General features: G+C 46.2%; 1 protein-coding gene across 3 annotated transcripts in view; it reads left to right on the forward strand.

The window, feature by feature from the left end:
* The first annotated feature begins 7,645 nt into the window (after positions 1-7,645).
* CUNH18orf25 (chromosome unknown C18orf25 homolog) overlaps positions 7,646-20,453 on the forward strand; it is a 44,657-nt gene continuing 31,849 nt past the window's right edge. For 2 of the 3 annotated variants that reach the window (XM_039733322.1, XM_039733324.1), the window contains exon 1: positions 7,646-7,730. The gene's annotated coding sequence lies outside the window, so the exon portion shown is untranslated. Of the gene's footprint in view, positions 7,731-8,000; positions 8,238-20,453 lie in introns of those variants that run through there. The other variant, XM_039733323.1, reaches the window with a different exon arrangement.

Consider the following 20,453-nt stretch of genomic DNA (forward strand, 5'->3'; position numbering starts at 1 on the left):
AGTATTGTGAATCAATTTAAAAGAAAACATTCAGATACTAAACCCAGAATAATTAAAGTAAAATGCTAGAGAAATGTGGAATCCATCAGGCAAATTTAAGGCTTCTAAGCTGACATATGTATCTTTTTACTTAAAATGCATTGAATCAAAAGGTGTAGCTGGAATCTCTTTTGGCTGTATCTTTTGGCTAGTACTATAGGAATACTCCATCTGTTGCAAACATTTCATTGTGGTTCTTTTCCAGTCTTCCTTTGACTGAAAGTATTCAAAAATCTCCTTTTATTTATATAAATCCCTTGGTAGATGTAGGATATTAAGATGGGACCTTAAGTAAAAATAACTAAAAATATTAAAAGTTTCAATATTTATTTTAAAAGTAAGTTGGTTGCATTTGGTACCACCCCCAGTAAAACATTCCAAATATCTTGATACTCAATGCTGTTTTGGGTACTTACAAGCAAAAGTTTATGTGTCAAATGGTAAGTATGTAAAAGATCTTGCAAATTACATTTAGAACTGAATGGGTCTTAGAGGTCTGGGAAATGTTTTGTGTTTCTAAGTTATTCTTTGAATTTTTAAAGTACAGTGTCAGCAGTGAAACAATAGTGATCCTGCTCTGTGTGACCTTGCAGGAAATCCTTCACTTTGCCTGCAAGCAGGCAGTCGCTGTTAGTAACTTCAATCAACTTTAGAAACATTTCTTATTTTGTTAAATGCTCACTTCTCTAAAGAATTTCAGCACTGGGCTGTGTTTCTGCTTCTCCAATTCACAATTATTTCTCCTGCAGAACACCACATGTGAGTAAGCAGAGGCTTTTACCAATCAGAGTGTGTTTGAAGTAAGACTTGTGATTCCTTCTGTCTTTGCCAGGTACCACATGGGAGGACACAGAGCTGCCTCCCTCTGCCTTGAAGTCCTTCAGCATTGCACTGTCCTGAACTGTGTAAACTCTAGTAAAAAAACATCCAGGAACTCCAAAATTACAAACTAATCTATATAAATGCTTCCTCTAGCCCCTTGATAAATATGCCTCTAATGCTAATGAAACAGCTGTGCTGGTTAATTAGATTATGCTGGCTGATAAAACCTAGCAGCAAGGAAATGTTTTATTTCTTTTCCTTCCCAAGGAGACTCTGGCTGTACCTTGGGGGTGGATGAACACCATGGTGTTCTGGATACCTTTTCCATGGTCCCTGTTTGGCCACTGCTGTGGCTGCAGGAAAACCTGGGTGACCTCAAGAGCAGCAGGGGGATGTCTTGGCTGGGTTTCAGCAGCACATTTATGATTTCAGACTCTTGTTTAAATGTGGCTTGGAAGGTGAAGCTTCCTTTGCAGAGGACGCCTAGTAACGTGCCTGTGGATGCCTCTGAGATGAGCTCTTGAAAAGTCATTCTTCAGTCTGGAGCTGGAGGGAAGCTTTTGGCCTGGGGCTGAGAAAAATAAGGGAGCAGGGACAGAGGAGTGTCCCCGTGCCAGGAGCTGGCTGAGAGAAGCCACCCTGAGAGCCCTAATGAGGCAAAATGCTCTCACAACCAACTTCTACTTTGTTGAGAGAGTGTGGCTCAAGGTTGTGCTCCAGGATTGAGTTGATTTCCTCCCATTGTCCTTGGGGAAGCGCCGAGATTCCCTTTGCTCAACCACGTTTTTTCCTGGCGGGGGAGTTCTTATCACATCCTTGTGGGGTAACTAACACTGAAATCATTGCACTCTTGGCAGACACAGTCAAAGAATGATAGCATAGAGCCAGAGGAGCCTAAAAGATGTGCTGGGCTGCACTCCCAAAATTCCTGGAGCCAGCACCACCTCCAGCCTTTCCTCTTCCCTTCCTAATCTTTCAGTGCAATCTCCCTGATGTTTCAGAATGAGTCCCTTGGTATTTCTCCTAATCTGTCATTTAAAATCTCAGGCAATAAAGCTTTCACCACTTCCCTTGGGGAGATGATTTTTCCAGCCTGTGGTTCTCCATTCAAAAGCTTTCCACACTGATTCTCAGCTTAGACATGTCCTTCTGTAATTTCACCCCATTAAAATAATTAATGTATCCCCAGCCTTCTCCCTTGATGCCACTTGCTTCATCCAGACATTTACACATGCCTGGTGTCTCCCTGCTCAGTTTACTAATTCCACGGTGCTTAAGGCAGTCGGAATTCCTTTTCCGCTCTTTTGTAAAGCCTGCCGATTCCTTCAGCCATGGAATCTTGGAGCTCCTTCCCATGTATCACTCTTCCCGCAAATCCGAGGCAGATGCTCACCGCCCTCGCCCGCGTCCTTATGCTTTCCTGTACTCCATCCAAAACTGCTCTGCCTGTTCCCGACTGCCGTGTCCTGACACCTGTGAGCTGCGTGGTGTCCTCCGGGTGTCCTTCAGGAGCCGTGCTGCCAAAGCACGTTGTTCCCTGGAAATGCAGGTTCTGGATGTTTTCCCCTCCCTGGAAATGCAGGTTCTGGATGTCCCCCCCTTGGAAATACAGGTTCTGGACATATTTTCCCCTTGGAAATAGGGATTCTGGATGTTTCCCCCCTGGAAATGCACATTCTGGATTTATTTTTCCCTTGGAAATACAGGTTCTAGATGTTATTCCCCCCCGGAAATGCAGTTTCTGGATGTTATTCCCCCCCTGGAAATCCAGTTTCTGGATGTTATTTCCCCCTGGAAATGCAGGTTATGGATGTTTCCCCCCACCCCTGGAAATGCAGGTTCTGGATGTCTTTTCCCCTTGGAAATACAAATTTGTTGATGTTATTTCCTCCCTGAAAATGCAGGTTCTGGATGTGTTTCCCCCTTGGAATTATAGGTTCTGGATGTTATTCCCTCCCTGGAAATGCAGGCTCTGGTTGTTTTCCCCCCTGGAAATGCAGGTTCTGGATGTTATTCCCCCCTGGAAATGCAGGTTCTGGATGTTTTTCCCCTCCAGAAGCAGCCAGCTGGGTGGTGAAGGTTGGTGGTTTGAGCTGTGCAGGAAATTGGAGCGGGCTCTGGCTTCTGCTCTCAGCCCAGCACGGGGAAGGTTTTGCCTTTGCTCAAGTACAGATTTTGTTAGTGCTTCCCTTCGTGCTGGCACCACAAATGATGCATTTCTCGCCACCTTTCTTGACGAGACAATTTTTTTTTTACACATTTGGTGAGAAGCACCTCGCAAAGCACCGGTGTAAAAAATAATTGTGGATCCCTGAATGCGTGGTTCTGCTTCTAGCTGAATCTCTTCATCTCTCCTAAGATGATGAATGCTTTTGAGGTGGCATGATGTCTGTTTTTCCCGAGTCCATGCACACCATTTGGGTGGTGGAGCTGGTAGATTTCCCACACATTTTCCTGCTACCAGCCCTGGGACTGAGCTGTGCCACGAGCAGCTCTCTGCTTAACTCCTGAATTTCCCAGGTTCCTGGGAAATTTCCCAGGCTCCTAGCCCCGATCAGGACTTACGGACTATGCTGAAATAATTTCCTTCCACCTTTCCGAGTCTCAGGAAACACCTGCAGCTGCACAGGACAACCCCCGGGGTGCAGAAACACCGGGAAGGTGTTTAAAGAGGACATTACAATGTTTAAAGTGTGCATTACAGTGATCAAAGTGTGCATTACAACGTTTAAAGTGTGCATTGCAATGATTAAAATGAGCATTACAATGTTTAAAGAGGGCAGTACAATGTCACTCTGCGCCGCACGCTTCCCCCCACGCAGCCCCCCGGGCTCGGGTCGCCAGGGGTGCATCCCAAACCCAAAGATCCCGGGATTCTGCGGTCTCAGGGAGCGCAGGATCGCCAGGATCGGTGTGGCAGTGTGTGAGGGGTGCTGGGGGATGTGTGTGACAGGGACGGAGTCAGTGACAAGGGACAGTGATAGGGACAAGAACACAGTGACTGTTACAGAGTGACAGGGACAGTGATAGTGACAGGGACACTGAGGGTGACAGTGACACCAGGCTGGTGACACAGGGACACACGGACAGTGATTAGGGACTCAAGGACAGGCACACAGACACATGGACAGGGACACAGGGACACTGACACAAGGGCAGGGACACAGGACTGGTGACACAGGGACACAGGGACAATGATTAGGGACACGGGCACACAGACACAGGTGGACAGGGACACAGGGACTCAGGGACACAGGGATGGTGACAGTGGCCCAGAGACACAGGGACACAGGCAAGCAGGGACACGGTGACACAGTGAGAGTGGCGCAGTGACAGGGACACAATGACAGAGACAGGGACATAGAGACACTGTAGCAGGGGGACACAGGGACATGGGTACATGGGGAAGGGGACACAAGGACACAGGGATGCAGAGACAGTCACACAGGGACAGGGACACAGGGACATGGGGGCATAGGGATATGGAGGCACAGGGACATAGAGACACAGGGATACAGGCACACAGGGACAGGGACAACGGGAGAGGGACACAGAGACACAGGGATATAGAGACACAGGAACACTGGCACACAGGGACAGGGACAATGGGAGAGGGACATAGAGACACAGGGACACAGGGACAGGCACACAGACATGGGGACAGGGACACAGGGACAGAGGGTCAGGGGCATGGACATGGGGGCAGGGGCACGGGGACACAGGGACAGAGGGATACAGGGACAGAGGGACATGGGGACAGGGATATGGGGACATGGATACAGGGACATAGGGACAGGGACCCAGGGACATAGAGACACAGGGATACTGGCACACAGGGACACGGGGACAAGGATGCAGGGACACAAGCACATGGGCACACGGGGACAGGGACACGGGCACACAGAGACACAGGCACAGGGGGGCAGGGACACAAGGACATAGAGACACAGGGACACAGGGACATGGGGACTGGGATACAGGGACACAGGGACACAGAGATACTGTGGCACACAGGCACAGGGGGACACAGGCACGCATGGACAGGGACACGGGGACACAGGGACACAGAGATACTGTGGCACACAGGCACAGGGGGACAGAGGCACACAGGGACACAGGGGGACACAGACACACGGACACTGTGACACAGGCACACGGGCACACAGGGACTCAGGCACAAAAGGGGCAAGGCAGCTCGGCACAGTGACACCGGCCAAAGGGGACAGGGACACGGGCACACAGAGACACAGGCACAGGGAGACATGGGGACACAGAGACACAGGCACAGGGAGACATGGGGACACAGAGACACAGGCACAGGGAGACATGGGGACACAGAGACACAGGCACAGGGAGACATGGGGACACAGAGACACAGGGACACAGGGACATAGAGACACAGACACACAGGCACACAGGGACACAAGGACACAGGCACAGGGGGACAGAGGCACACAGGGACACAGGGGGACACAGACACACGGACACAGTGACACAGGCACACGGGCACACAGGGACTCAGGCACACAAGGGCACAGGCACATGGGCACAGCGACACCGGCACACGGGGACAGGGACACGGGCACACAGGGACACAGGGACACGGACACGGACACGGGCACACAGTGACACAGTGACACGGACACGGGCACACAGTGACACAGGGACACGGACACGGGCACACACGGACACGAGCACACACGGACACGGGCACACAGGGACACAGTGACACGGACACGGGCACACAGGGACACGGGCACACAGACACAAGGACATAGAGACACAGGGACACAGGGACACGGGGACTGGGATACAGGGACACAGGGACACAGAGACAGTGTGGCACACAGGCACAGGGGGACACAGGCACACATGGACAGGGACACGGGGACACAGGGACACAGGCACAAGGGGACACAGGGATTGGGATACAGGGACACAGAGGCACAGGGACACAGGCACACGGGGACAGGGACACGGACACAGGGACATGGGGATACAGGCACACGGACACAAGGACACGGGGACAGGGATACAGGCACACAGGGACACAGGGACACAGAGACACCGGGACACAGGCAGGGACTCAGGCACACAAGGGCACAGGCACATGGGCACAGTGACACCGGCACACGGGGACAGGGACACGGGGATACAGGGACACAGGCACAGGGGGACACGGGGACCAGGATACAGGCACACAGAGACACAAGCACACAGGCACATAGGGACACAGGAGGACACAGACGCACGGACACAGTGACACAGGGACACGGGGACAGGGACACAGGCACACAGGGATACGGGCACAGGGGGACAGAGGCACACGGACACAGTGACACAGGCACACGGGCACACAAGGGCACAGGCACACGGACATAGGGACACAGGGACAGGGATACAGGGATACAGGGACACAGGCACAGGGGGACACGGGGACCGGGATACAGGGACACAGAGACGCAGGCACACAGTGACACAGTGACACGGACACGGGCACACAGTGACACGGGCACACAGGGACACGGGCACACAGGGACACGGGCACACAGGGACAGGGATACAGGCACACAGGGACACAGGGACACAGAGACACCGGGACACAGGCACAGGGGCACAGGGGGACACAGGCACACAGGTACATGGAGACACAGGGACATAGAGACACAGGCACAGGGAGACACAGGGATTGGGATACAGGGACACAGGCACAGGGGGACACAGGCACACGTGGACAGGGACACAGGGACACAGGTACATGGAGACACAGGGACATAGAGACACAGGCACAGGGAGACATGGGGACACAGAGACACAGGCACAGGGGGACACAGGGATTGGGATACAGGGACACAGAGGCACAGGGACACAGGCACACGGGGACAGGGACACGGACACAGGGACATGGGGATACAGGCACACGGACACAAGGACACGGGGACAGGGATACAGGCACACAGGGACACAGGGACACAGAGACACCGGGACACAGGCACAGGGGCACAGGGGGACACAGGCACACAGGTACATGGAGACACAGGGACATAGAGACACAGGCACAGGGAGACACAGGGATTGGGATACAGGGACACAGAGGCACAGGGACACAGGGACACAGGCACACGGGGACAGGGATACAGGGACACAGAGACACAGGCACACAGGGACATAGAGACACAGACACACAGGCACACAGGGACACAAGGACACAGGCACGGGGGGACAGAGGCACACAGGGACACAGGGGGACACAGACACACGGACACAGTGACACAGGCACACGGGCACACAGGGACTCAGGCACACAAGGGCACAGGCACATGGGCACAGTGACACCGGCACACGGGGACAGGGACACGGGGATACAGGGACACAGGCACAGGGGGACACGGGGACCGGGATACAGGGACACAGAGACGCAGGCACACAGTGACACAGTGACACGGACACGGGCACACAGTGACACAGGGACACAGGGACATAGAGACACAGGCACAGGGAGACACAGGGATTGGGATACAGGGACACAGGCACACGGGGACAGGGATACAGGGACACAGAGACACAGGGACACAGGGACATAGAGACACAGACACACAGGCACACAGGGACACAAGGACACAGGCACAGGGGGACAGAGGCACACAGGGACACAGGGGGACACAGACACACGGACACAGTGACACAGGCACACGGGCACACAGGGCGCTCGCGGCGCGGCGGGCGGAAGTGACGGCGCGGCGGCCGCGGGGACATTCCCGGCGCTTCCCGGCCGCTCCGGCTGCTCCCGCGGCTCCGGCTCCTCCGGCCGCCCATGCCCCGGCCGCTGCCCCCGCCGGGGAGGCCGCGAGGGGCCCAGCCTGGCACAGGTGAGCGCGGCGCCGTGCGGGGAGGGGCGGTACCGGCCCGGGGCGCGGGCGGGGGCTGCGCCCCTCAGGGCTGGTCCCGCCGCCGCTGCTCCTCCTGCCCCTCCTCCGCCCTGACCCCGCGGGGGCCAAACTCCCCACACACAGCTCCCTGGAGCAGCTCGGCGACCGCTTTGTCTTTCCCGGGACTTTTGTAACGTGCCTATCTTTTCTTTTTTTTTTTTTTTCTGCAACGACTTTTGGGCTGTTGGAGGGCACCCCTTGGAGAAACCGGGGGTGCGAGGGCTGCAGCTGTGCGCTTCTCCAGGGGTTCCTTCGCCTCTTTGTTTACCTTTCCGGTGGGAAAATGTGTTTTCTGTGGGAAGGACGCTCAGGCTGCTCGTGGCGAACCCAGCCCGCGTTCCCCTTGGGCTCCTGACGTCTAATGGGTTGCAGATGTGGCCACACAGCCATCCGAGGGGAATATAAACCTTAACTGTGCTACCGGTTCCTTTATAAACGCGAAACAAGGTGGACTGAGCAGACTTGTAATATTTTAACTGTTTCCCCAGTTCCAGTACTGTAACTTTCTTTGCCTGGAGGTTATTCGACAGCAAAGACCACTTTCTGAATGACTTATTGTTTTGTTTTGCTTGTCTGGTTTTTAAAAAAATTTTAAAATTTACTTTCAGGGTTATGTTGCGTCCACCTTTGTTAAGTAGCATCAAAGTGTATTTATGTCTTAGTTTGTTAGCCGTGTAACAAGGCAGCTTGCCTTAAAGTTTGTAGGTCCCTTAGTGAATCTATAACTGCAATAACTTAGTTAAGCAAGGCCGTGGTTGTAACTAGTTGTGCACTTTAAACCAGCACAAAGTACCTAGCAGGACTTCAAAAGCTGAAAAAAAACTTGTGTGTCAAGATGGCAGAAGTCAGTCCTGTTTGACTTTTCTTTTCCCTGACAAGTAATTCTAGCTTTTAAAACTGAATGTGTAAGTAAATCTTTGAACCCTTGAGCATCCCTTTAAAAATGTAAAATTTATTTTCATTCCCCTTCCCAGAGATTTTATTAGGTTTTAGATCTTCTCTGGTACTTGTCAAGCATCAGAGCAAATAATAGTTTGACTTGCAGGCGAGGGCTGCACCATTTCCACTCTTCAAGCTAAAAATTTAGGTACAAACAGTTACGCCTCTCCCCTTGGAACAGGAAACAAATGCTACATTTAAAATGTTTCTCTTACAGCATACCAAGTTGCTTAAGTCTATTAAAAACATAGTTTTTAATAGTTTGACCTTGGGGTGGGAACTGAGCGTGGTGCTCTTTTGAGCTCCCCTCGGTGGGGCTCTCCAGCCCCAGTTGCCACCTGAAATTGCTGTTCCTGTGGTGCAAGTGCTGGGAGCCAGGCAGTCAGGGGACACAGGGGCACACAGACACGGGGACACAGGGACACAGCACAGCTCTCCCTGCTGCCCTGGGGGAAACAGGTCTGTAGCAAGCTCTCAGGGCAACAGTGAGGTGCTTGCTTCTGTTTGCTGAACCCAGAAACCCCCCCATATATATATATATACATACATACAGATGGATAGATGGATAAATATAAACATATATGGTAGGAAAGCAGTGAGAAGAAGTGTGGGGAACTCATCTGTCCAGCAGCAGCAGTTCTTAAGAGTCACTTTCTGAGCATTTCTCACCTCCAGTGATCTAGAGGAGGCTGGTGCTGTCCAGGCAAGCTCCAGAGGGGGTGGTTGTGTGGCTGCTGAAAGCCAATAAAAGCAGTTTTCTGCGGTCCTGGCTCACCAGGGACCCTGGTGCTCTGTCTGGGGAATCAAGGGCAGGGACGCAGCAGGTGATGGAAGGCGGTGAGTCTGGGCAGCTGGTATTTCTGCTCCAGTACGTAAGGGTAACAGTTCTGACTCATTTTGAAACACTCGAATTTTTTAATTACACTGTGTCAACTCTTTCTGTTTGCTCTCCAGCCCAGCTGCTGGCTGGCATGGTGGAGAGGTGCAGGGAGAAGTCAGGGAGGATGGAGGGCAGTGCTATCCTTGCACATCCAGACGTGTGAGGCATGTGGCAGTGCAGCCTGGCCATGTGGTGAAGAGGTGCAGGGAGAAAGAAGTCAGGGAGGAGGGAAAGCAGTGCTATCCTTGCACATCCAGACGTGTGAGGCATGTGGCAGTGCAGCCTGGCCATCTCTGCCTGCTTGGAGGGAATCACAGAGCACAGAGCAGGAGTGGGTGCTGTGGAGGGAGGGGAAACGGGAAGCCACCCACAAGGCAGTTGAGAACAGTCACAGCACGCAGAAAATGTTGCCCTGCTCTAGCTGATAAAGAGGAGGTAGGAAGGATGTTTGGGTGCCTTTGACAAATGGGCACTGTGGGGGAGGTGGGATTAATGGGGTAAGTTAGGGTTGAGTGAACAAAGAGTAAATATGGATTATCATAAGGGGCTTTGAACATCAAACACTAGGGAGATAAGTTGGTGTAACTCAATCAGAGCAACAAGAAATAATTGCCTTGGCTGTCCTGACCTCCTTCTCCTTGCTGTATATTTACCTTTAAAATGCAGGATTCTTTGCCTAAATCCTGTTCACTTTCTTCCCTTTCCCTTGTATATTATCACATCAACTCCCTGCAGCACCAAGGATGTATGTGCCATCTTTGACCTGCCTGTACATCAACATCTCACTGAAACATCTGGTAATGAGATGGGGGGGTCTCTGTGTACCACACGGGGAAGGGGCTGCACACTGAGTGATCCAGCTCTCAGGTTACCCTCTGACCAAAATACCACCAATTATCTAGTGATATGAAAGCTTTGGAAAGTTTTTCAAATGAGTAAATAGTTTCAGGCAACCTACATGTACTTGTCTGTAACACTTCAAACTTGTTGTGTTCATGGTATTTTTTGACAGAATTGGGTCTGTGGTCAGTCTCAGCTTCTGTGTTTTTATCTGCAGTTGACAGAATGGCTTAGAGAACTGCAACCATTGACAGAAACTGAGCAGCAGATTTAATAACACATTTATAGATCAAAGTAAAAGATTTAAATATCATAATTGCCAGCATGTAACTTGTACTCTGGAAAAGAATTGCTAACACTTGAATATTTTTGCTGGCTTGAACATTATTGGTGGTGATGGGAGCTGAAAATGAAGCAGCACTGGGAGAGGGGACAGGCGTAGTGCTGGGAAAGAGCTCTGAGATAAAGTGTGGTACAGTGTGTGTCAATGCTCTGAGATGACCTTATGTGGAAAGGAAACAGCTTTTGGTTTTCCAGAACCAAAATAAATGTTCAGCACGTGAATGGGAGTTCAGCCTTAATCACTCTAACTCAGGAGCAGCCAAACTTATGATACTGGAATCTGTGGCAGCAGTTATTAATTGCAGGGAACTTGGACAATACAAATCACCAAGATACAGTACTTTCTGTCACATCTTTGTTCCAGGTTTTTAATGCATAATGCAGTTCTGAGTCTGCAGCTTGAGGTTTAGAACACAACGTCCACAAATGTGCAGTTTTGAGCAAAAACAGAACTGGATGGAAGGACTGTAAATCAAATGTGGATATGTTGTAAACATTAATCTGAGCTGTTGCCTCCATAGTCCATCTCTGTGCTGAGTGATGATACCTCATCACTTACTCGGTGTTACTGCTTAAGGATTCACATTTAATCTGTGTTTGCCATTCCCAGTTAGTGCTGCCTCTCCCCGTGTGTGATCAGCCTGAACGGAGCCTGTAGCAGTTTGTGCTGGATGTGGCTCCCTGAGCTGGGGCACACACGGGTTGCCATGCAGGGCTGAAATGAGGTGCAGCTCAGCAGCACGGGTGTTGCAGTGACACTGTGTCAGATGCATTTCTGGCTGCTCCAGGAGGTCGAGTGACTTGCCCATGGTCGTGAGGTACGTCAGCTTTATGTTCAGAATGATTCACCTTATTATTTAAGAGGGTGTTCAGGGGTTTTGTATCAATTTGACCATGTAGTCTGTCTCTCCAATGCTCAGAAATTATCTAAGTAGAAGAATAGTGTACAGGCTTCAGCCTTACTGTGCCTTGTGATATTTGGTCTCCAAGAAAACAGCTTGGAAGCTGTTAATACTCAGTCTGACAACTTTTGAATCATAAGTGGAACAGGTGGTCACTTTTTAAATAAATGCAAGTTTTTGAAGGCTCCTTCAGGCTAATGTTCTTGTTTCAGTGTGTGTGGATCATGGATTTGGCATTATATTGGCATATAATGATGATTTTGCAGTGTCCTGCAAGATGTTCTTCTGTGTGATGCTTCAAAATTTCTTGAAAATGAGCAGGAAGACCCAGACCTTGATTGTTCTTCTTGCTACCTCTCTGCTTTAGTGTCTTGTTTCATGATGCTTGATGGTTAGCATTTCACAACTTACTTTAGAAGAGGCAGATTTCAGTTCCATTCATCCAACATGGGTAGAGGCCAAGTGACTCACAGTAAGAGAGCTGAGAATAATGAAGAGCCAGACTTTATAATATCAGTTGTCTGCATGATGAAACAATTACCATGTCAGTAATTTGTTTTCCGCTGGGACTATTGCATTTAGGTGGTTGCAGTGTGAGGCTGGTGTGCAAACACTTGGAAGAAAAAAAAGAATCAGGTTGTCCTGATAATAAGGTGGGGCTGATCCAGTGCCCTTCTCTTGTACTTTGGCTTTCTCATCAGCTGGTAATTCCCCTGGCTCCTCAGCTCACTCTCCTGGTTCATGTTCTCTTGGAATGCCAGATCTTGCCATTTCTAAGCAATCTGGCAATTTGGGGAAAAAACCTTGGTAAAGAATAGATCAGGAGAATTGTCTACTAATTCTATGTGCTTGTGGCTGGAAATACAATGAATTAAAGGCTGTCTACTAATGAAGGAAGTTGGGTGAAATGCTTGTGGGGTCCTCATCATGTTTGATGAGAAGCTTTTTGGAAATGAAGTTGCCCTTGTAGGAAAGAATGGTCTTTTGAGTAGCACCTTTTGGTAGCACTGTGCAGAATCTGTGAGGAGTTACAAAAAAGCACCTATTTATTTGAAAGCACCTATTGTGTTTTGAAAGCCTTCAAGGTGAAGGTCTATTTTTCATCATTCCACTTACTGTTGTTAGCAAGTCATCTTAAATGGAAAATACAGACTTTGGATCCACTCACTGTGATAAAGAAAATCCAGGAATTGTTGAATGAAACTAAGCTAAGGAAGTTCATTGAATGTCTTGCCAGGGTTACCTTCATAAGCCCTCAATAATTAGTTATAAACCTCACCTCAGCCTAAAGTGAGTTTGATAACAGACACCTGATTTCCCTTGTTTGTTTTACAAGATCAAAATGGTTTTTTTACTGTTTAACACCTGTAGTGGATATTATTGTTTGTCTATGTGGAGCTCTCCAAGCTCCAGCAGCAATAAGGCTGTGTTGAATTAATGGAACGAGGTTGAGTTGATAATCCAGCCTCCATGTTCTTGTGGGTTTTTTTCTTCCATCTTCCCTTTTATTGGGAAAGCTGTTTATATAGTTTGTCTCCTGTTGCTAACCATTAATTCTGCCAGCTGAGACACTTTTTCCTAAACAGGAATAATAATGTAAGAAGTGGTTTTGGGGTAAAAGATGCATTTTAAGGATTGTTTGGTTTGTGTTTCTTTTTGGGGAGGGGGGGAAAGAGGGGGTTATGTTTTGGTTTTTAATTTTTTTTTTCTTCTGTCAGTACTTGCTTGCATAGTTCTGCTGAAAACTGCCTTTTAATTTTCTTTTTCTCTTTATGTAGCTGGTAACTTGGTATCTTCATACAAACTATTATTTAATTTCTGCAGTCAAATACATGCAAAGTCTTTTGTGTGTTGTGGGAAAGAAATGTCTGCGTCTTGGTCTGTCTGTTCTCTTGAAGGAGAGCTCAAGGAGAGAGGAAAAAAAAAATTTCTTCTCCTCTCCCAGCTGGTAGTAAATACTGTAGAAAGATAGCAAAGCCCATGTTAGAGGCATTTTTGGTTATCACACATGTGACTGGCTTTTGACCCAGTCTGTTCTTCTTTTTTAAATACCCAAAGTAGTTTTTGTTCATTTGTAGAGCCAACCTGTGTTCGCTTCATGCTGAGATCTGTGGTGTGAATCTTTTGTTCTTTTAGGAGCACTTTGGACATGTAAAGGCTGCACTGTGATTGTAGGCAGTCTGGTGGATGCTGAAATCAACTGGCACCTCTTGGTGTCAAGAACATCCCAACAGCTGTTAAATTTCATCATTTGAATGCCACATGAGTTTACTTTAGTGTACTGATACCATTTATTTTTTTTATGGTATACCTCCTGTAAATTTCTATTGCAGTACTTAGATTTGATACCACTAGCTCAGGAATTAAAGAAGCATGTGAATACCATGAGTAGCTATGTGGATAAGAGAATTATTTGAGATCAGGGCTTGTTGGGCGTGCAGCTCCTTTTCAGCCCTTCTGTAAAATTTGGATGTGTCACCTGATGGTCAGACTATAGAATTCTGTAAAATTTTGATGTGTCACCTGATGATCAGACTATAGAATTGGTATCTTACTGCCCTATACCTTATGGCAAAAAACATTCATTGATGTTGAATTAAAGCATTTGAAACTTTAAAATACCTGAGGGTCGGTTTTGTTTGTTTACCGTGGCAAAGATGTGTAAAAACATCTGACCATAAAATATTTACAAACTGTAGAGTTACTTGGTATTTCTTAACTTGTTTTTGTTAAACAGCTGTCCTAAACCCACAGCAAGTCTAGTTCAGTGCCTTGAGCTTTTGGAGAGATGTGGAGATGCTGGAAAATCGCTGTGGAATGTGACACCTGAGGACATGGTTTAGTGGTGAACATGGTGGTGGTGTTGGGTTGAAGGCTGGACTTGATGATTTTAGAGGTGTTTTTTTACCTTTATGGTTCTGTGAATATGGCATTGCTGAGATGTATTTACTACTTTGAAGTTACATTGGAGTTGTCTTGATCTACCAGTTGGAGCTGTTGGCAAATGACACAATGTTGATTACTTTCAGTATAGCTCAGGTAAATGTTCCTAACTTCTGCGCTGAAAGTTAGGATTAATTTGTTACGTGGTGTTCAAGCAATTCAAAATGTGGCTCTTCACGTGAGCATTACTTTTATCACAGTAGAACAATAGGCCAAGGTTTCTTTAGGACATCTGTTTGTATGTAGTGGGGAAGCACAGAACCCATTTTGTTCCAGAAACAGAAATGGATAGGTAAAGTGGGAAAACCTATTAAACTCAGTATCTTAGAAAAAGATGATCCATCCCTGTGATGATCCTCTGTAGGGTGCTCTCCTGAAAACTAATCTGTTGCAGAGAAAGAAAAGGGAACTTTTGTTGTGTTGACTTCTGCCACTTGTTTTATTGAAAGAAAAAAATGTAAAAGTGAGTCATTTAAAGTTTTAGGAGCAGGTAGTAATAAAGATATGCCTCTCTAATTTTTAGAGTAGAGAGCTTTGTAGACTTTAAATTGTTGTGCCCTTGAGAAAAATGGTTTCATTATGAGGAAGAAAGGAGATTCTTAGAAGGCTAAGTGCAGCCAACCCTGCGTGCTTTTATCTGTGTGCAAGGACTGTGATTTTTTTATTGTGGGGTTCCAAGTGCAGCTGGTGAATGTTTATGGAAACCTGTGCAGAGTTGTGAAATAAACCTTAGCTGGTACTTGCCTGTCCTTTGAAAGAGGCAGAATATGTGCATTAAGCATTACAAAGCAAAAACCTGTATTTAAATGTGCAGTCTTACTTCTTATGTAGGATAAAAAAATGTTGCTTTTCAAGATCGCAAAGGATGCTCTGCAAAGCTTTTTATTAACACATACACTTGTAATTTGTATTCAGGCTTTGGTAATTTGTATATGCAGCCTGTTGAGCACTCAGTAGGAGCAGCCTGTTTTTAACCTTCATTTCTTTATGCAAAACCAGTTGAAACACAGAATTAGTTTAATCCTTTCTTCTTTTGCTTTGTACTGCAATTCTCTTACCCTGTCTGTTCCAAGGATCCTATTCTTTGGGGTTGCTACCAGGCCTGATTTGTGAATCATCTGATAAAGATCCAGCTCCACTCCCAGAAATGTGCCTTAGGTAGAATCGCATGCCAGTGAGTCAGCTTTAGGGCAGCATTTTCAAAGGAACGCTATATAAATTACACAGTATCCCTGTGGGGGCGGCTCAGTGTTATGAAAAATCTGCCGTGGAGCATCGTGCACACACATCCACACAGAGCTGAGTCAACTGTCTTAGCTTAAATTGACTGAGTGCTGGTCTCGCTTCTGTTGTTTTAAGTGCACCGGTTTGTGTGAGTCTTAAAAGAAAATGAAAAGGAACGTGTGGTATCTTTGGGAGGAGCTGAACAGCCAGGAAGTCCAGAAAGTGTCAGTATTTCCACATTTGTCTGGATGCAGATCGGTCTTTCCTGATAGATGTCTGATTTTTTGAATTTATTCAAAAATTACTTTTAGTTAATTAAGCATTCTGCTCTCTGGCGTAAGGTAATGGCTTTAAACTGACAGCGAGTAGGTTTAGATGAGGTATTAGGAAACAATTCTTGGCTGTGAGGGGGCTGAAGCCCTGGCACAGGATGCTCTGTCCCAGGAAGTGTCCAAGGGAAGGGTGAATGGGGCTTGGAACAGCCTGATCCAGTGGATGGTGTCCTTGCCCTTGGCAGGGGATTGGAACTGGATCATCTTTAAGGTTCCTTCCAATCCAAACCATTCTGTGATTCTCTGATATCTCTATGTGGGTTTTTTTGTACTAAAATGTCACTGGTGGGTTCGCTGGATTAATTGTGTTCATTTTCAATGGAAAGGAAGGTGATTTGAGAAGAAAGAAAGCGTGATCAAGACACCTACACTGGCAAAGGGTTTTGGTGAAGCTTCGGAAGTGGACAGGTTCATTAGCATTTCTTAGACATCTTCTGTCTTTCTGTCAGAAGAGGGTCTAACTTTGCTTTTTGCCAACAATTCATCCTGTATTTTGAAGCATACATGTATAACAGTCAACTCTTCAGTACCCAGGCTGTTTGGAGCTTCTCTCCTTTCCCAACCCACCCTCCTCAGACACAGTCTATCAAGTGTTCGAGTCAGAGCTCTTAATGAGCTCGTCTGTATGTTTACATTTTTAAAAATAGTCAGCTGTTTTACATAATTTTATTAGCCTCTGTTTTATGCATTTGTTGTTACCTCTCTCACACCTCTGATTTATTCCATCTCTGTTGGGTAAATGTGAGATAATGTAACCCACTGGAGGTGGAAATAATTGTTTGTGTAAAAATGAGCCATTACAGTGTTCAGTTCCTTATAAATATCAAAACATTCATATTTAGATGAAAATAACTGACTTCTGTGGCACTGAAACTATGGGGTTGGAAGGATCTCTAGTTAATTCTGTACTCTGAACAAATAACTTGTATGCAGCACTGCAGTTTGACTTTTCATTCATGTAGTCACAAAAGTCTAAAGAATGTACACGATGTTATTTGCTTCAATAATATAGGTACAGTTTCTCATTTCTAAAAAAAAAAATTATGGCTTTCGGTTGAATGGTAAGTGGTGAGAGGAGGTGGGTTGTTCAAATTGTTTTCTTTCAGTACTGACTGAAAGGGCATTAAAAGGCAGTGTTCTGCTAGATAATTCTTTTTCATTTCAACAACTGGTAGAATTGGCATAAGAAGGTTATGTGACCATAAGCAGGGAAAAGAAGTGGTCTGTTGGACTGTGATTAAGAGGAAATGTGTTAGTAATAAGCTAAAGCAAGTTTTCCAGCAAGCTGCTGTGAAAACACTTATACCTGCAAAACAAGAATCTGTCCCGTCCATAGGTTCAGAAAAAGAAGAGCTGGCTTGCTGCAAAAAAGCTAGGCATTCTTTATCAATACTCAGCTCAATAACACCTGAAATTACAATGTACAATTAAGGTTAAGGTGTCATGGGGTTTATTAAGTGTTTCAGGCTGTTGAGAGATACTCCTTGTTCAGCTGAAGTGAGTAAGTTGTAAGTAGAAGGAGTTACCTTCTAGCTGTTAAGATATGATATGTGATTTAGTATGTTGATTGCTTGGCCCGAGTAGCTGGATTTGCTGAAGCCTTCAGCCTTAAGCTGTGAACTTAGCTAATCTTCCTAACAGCTGATACAGAGCTGTGTTTTATGTGTGTTGTGGGAAGGACATGGATAACAAATGGATGTTTTAATTGCTGCTGAGGACTGCTTACCAGGGTGAGGGCTTTTATAGTTCCCTGTGCTCTGCCACAGAGCAGAGGCACCAGGAGCTCAGCCAGAGATCAGCAGGCAACAACCACCAGCACAAGCTGCAGTTCCACATGAGCTGAATGGCCTGCCTGGACATGGAGAAGGACCCAGTAAGGTGCTGTAAAGCCCCAGAAATCAGCAGTGAACTAAGAGGTGCAGGCAAGATGGGCGAGGGGCAGGTGCCTAAATTCTGTAATTCCCTGGGGATTTCTTTGTGAAATCAGGGTCCCTCTCCAGAGACACACAGCTGATCTACTGCTCTAACACTCTGTTAAATTATTTATTTTTATAATCTGATGCCTGAAACTCTGCTCTGGGAAACCTGTTGTCTTTAATATAAGTCTTTTTGCTGTACTTCATATCATATGGAATTTGTTCTTTAGGAACCTACTATCACCTCTGAGGCTTTTTGCTCTTAATATTTATTTTAAATTTTATTTACAAAAGTCTCTTCCCAGAGCAAGCGGTGCCAAGAAGGAATGCTCAGGACCTTCTGCTGTGTTCAGGCAGAATCTGTGAGTTCAAGGTGTGATGATACAAAACAGCAAGCTGCTTTTAATCAGACCTGGGGTTTTTTTTACAGGGATGATTTGTGCTTGCTCTCCTGTCCCTCCTTCCTGCAAACTCCGGCAGAAAATGTCACTTACTTTCTCACTTTGATTTCTGCTGGCTTATTGAAAAGAATCTACTCACAGAAGGGTGGGCCAGTTCTGTGCCCTGGAGGGAATATGGTGATGCAGTCAAAGTTAGGTGGGGAAAGAATGGGGGCAAAACCCAGAGAGACTGGGCTGTCTCTGCAAATCTGACCTTCTAAATCCTTCTGGATTTCTTCCCTGAAGTGCAGATGCCCTAATGTACAAATCATGTGCCTTTACAAATGAGTCCATGATTTGAAAATATTTCCCAGGATAATTTAATGGCTTCCCCACACTGGTGTGTTATATGTGTGACTTGGAAAATAACACTTTCTGTTGGAAAATCGAGCAAAGCAGTTTTTGCAGAATTGCCTTTTAAAATTTTCATTGCAATATCTGTTCACCAGTAAAAGGAGAATGCCGTTTCTGATCAACGTCTAATTAAGTATCCATCTGTGTCTGTAAGCATCACAATTTATTTTCAGTGCTGTGTTCCCATTTCAGTAGAAAAAATGGTCTTTCACTTGCACCACCTTGAGATTTCCTCTTCTAGTACTGTTACTAGAAAGGTGAGTGGCAAGAAAGGAGTGGGAGTTTTTCAATAAAGTCTGTTCTTGCTATTCTGTACATTTTTCAGGTAGAACTAAATACAGACATTTTTTTCTTTCTTTGAGACAAAGCTTTCCTTGGCATAGATATTTTTTGCCAAATGGACTGTATTCTTCCCTGAAGCGAAGTCTGTTTGAGTCATGGTAGGATTATTTTTTTTCCCATTGAGAGAAAGGCAAAGCTCTGGTTTTTATATATATATATATAAAAGGAATTGGTGATGTCTAATGTCTAAAGAACCAACTCTGTGGACCTGTAGAGTACATGCCTTACCAGAACATGTGTTTTCTTTTCTATATACACAGAAACACATTAGTGTAATGAAATTACTATTCCCTTCTCTATGCCAACTGAAAATCACTGTGTGAGGGATAAAACCAGTGTGGTTGTAGTAGTTAAAGATCCCACTTAATATTTAAAAAATCCAATAAAATAATTTAAATTGAGCTGTTAGCAAGGTGGCAATGTGCAGATGAAACATATTTTTTTCTGGCTGATAGACCAGAGAGATGGAAAGGCAAGTGCAGGTGTTGTTACAGCCCCTTTGGGAGCTGTGAGGTAAATGATGTTTCCAATAGGACATTTGTGGAAAAAAGTCTACAGCTGACTTTGGCTGCCCTTTAGCTTCGTGTCAAGCTCTGTTCTTTGTGCTCCCCAGGCTAAAAGGTTGAACAGTGCAGAAACTGTTCTGCAGTTATTACTATGAATATTTAAGTATGTTTTCATTTGGCCAAGCTAATACTCTTTGGTTTGTGTCTGAGCAACCAATATTTTCCCTGTGTGTACATTTCAAAACTCTTAGAGAAGATATTTTTCATTTTAAAGTGCGTGGCCAGAGGAAAACTGGGAGCTGCACTAGCAGGTACAATACAAATTCCACTTGTTCCATCATCAAATCTGTGTTTTACTTACCTGTATAATAGGAGAATTATTTGATAATACAGATTTGTGAGTGAATTATGTACAAATATTGATTTTACTGACATGCATTTATGTCTGAGAATATGTGTATTCATCATTTGGGTTTGTTGGTGCTCTGCTGTAGCCTTGGAAATAAATTGTTCCTACATGATGTTTACTGCTTACATGAAATTACTGTCTCCAGAAAGTCTTCTTTGAAGTTGCTTTCTCTGTGAAAGTATGCACAAATATTTTTTCTTGATACACATGTTCCTCTATTCCACAATATGCATTTTATTCTGGTTTTTGGAAGGACTGTGCTGAGTTTATTGTTTGGGGTTTTGGGTTTGTGGG

This window comes from Passer montanus, unplaced genomic scaffold (assembly GCF_014805655.1).
Source record: "Passer montanus isolate IOZ18808 unplaced genomic scaffold, ASM1480565v1 scaffold86, whole genome shotgun sequence".
Classification (NCBI taxonomy): domain Eukaryota; kingdom Metazoa; phylum Chordata; class Aves; order Passeriformes; family Passeridae; genus Passer; species Passer montanus.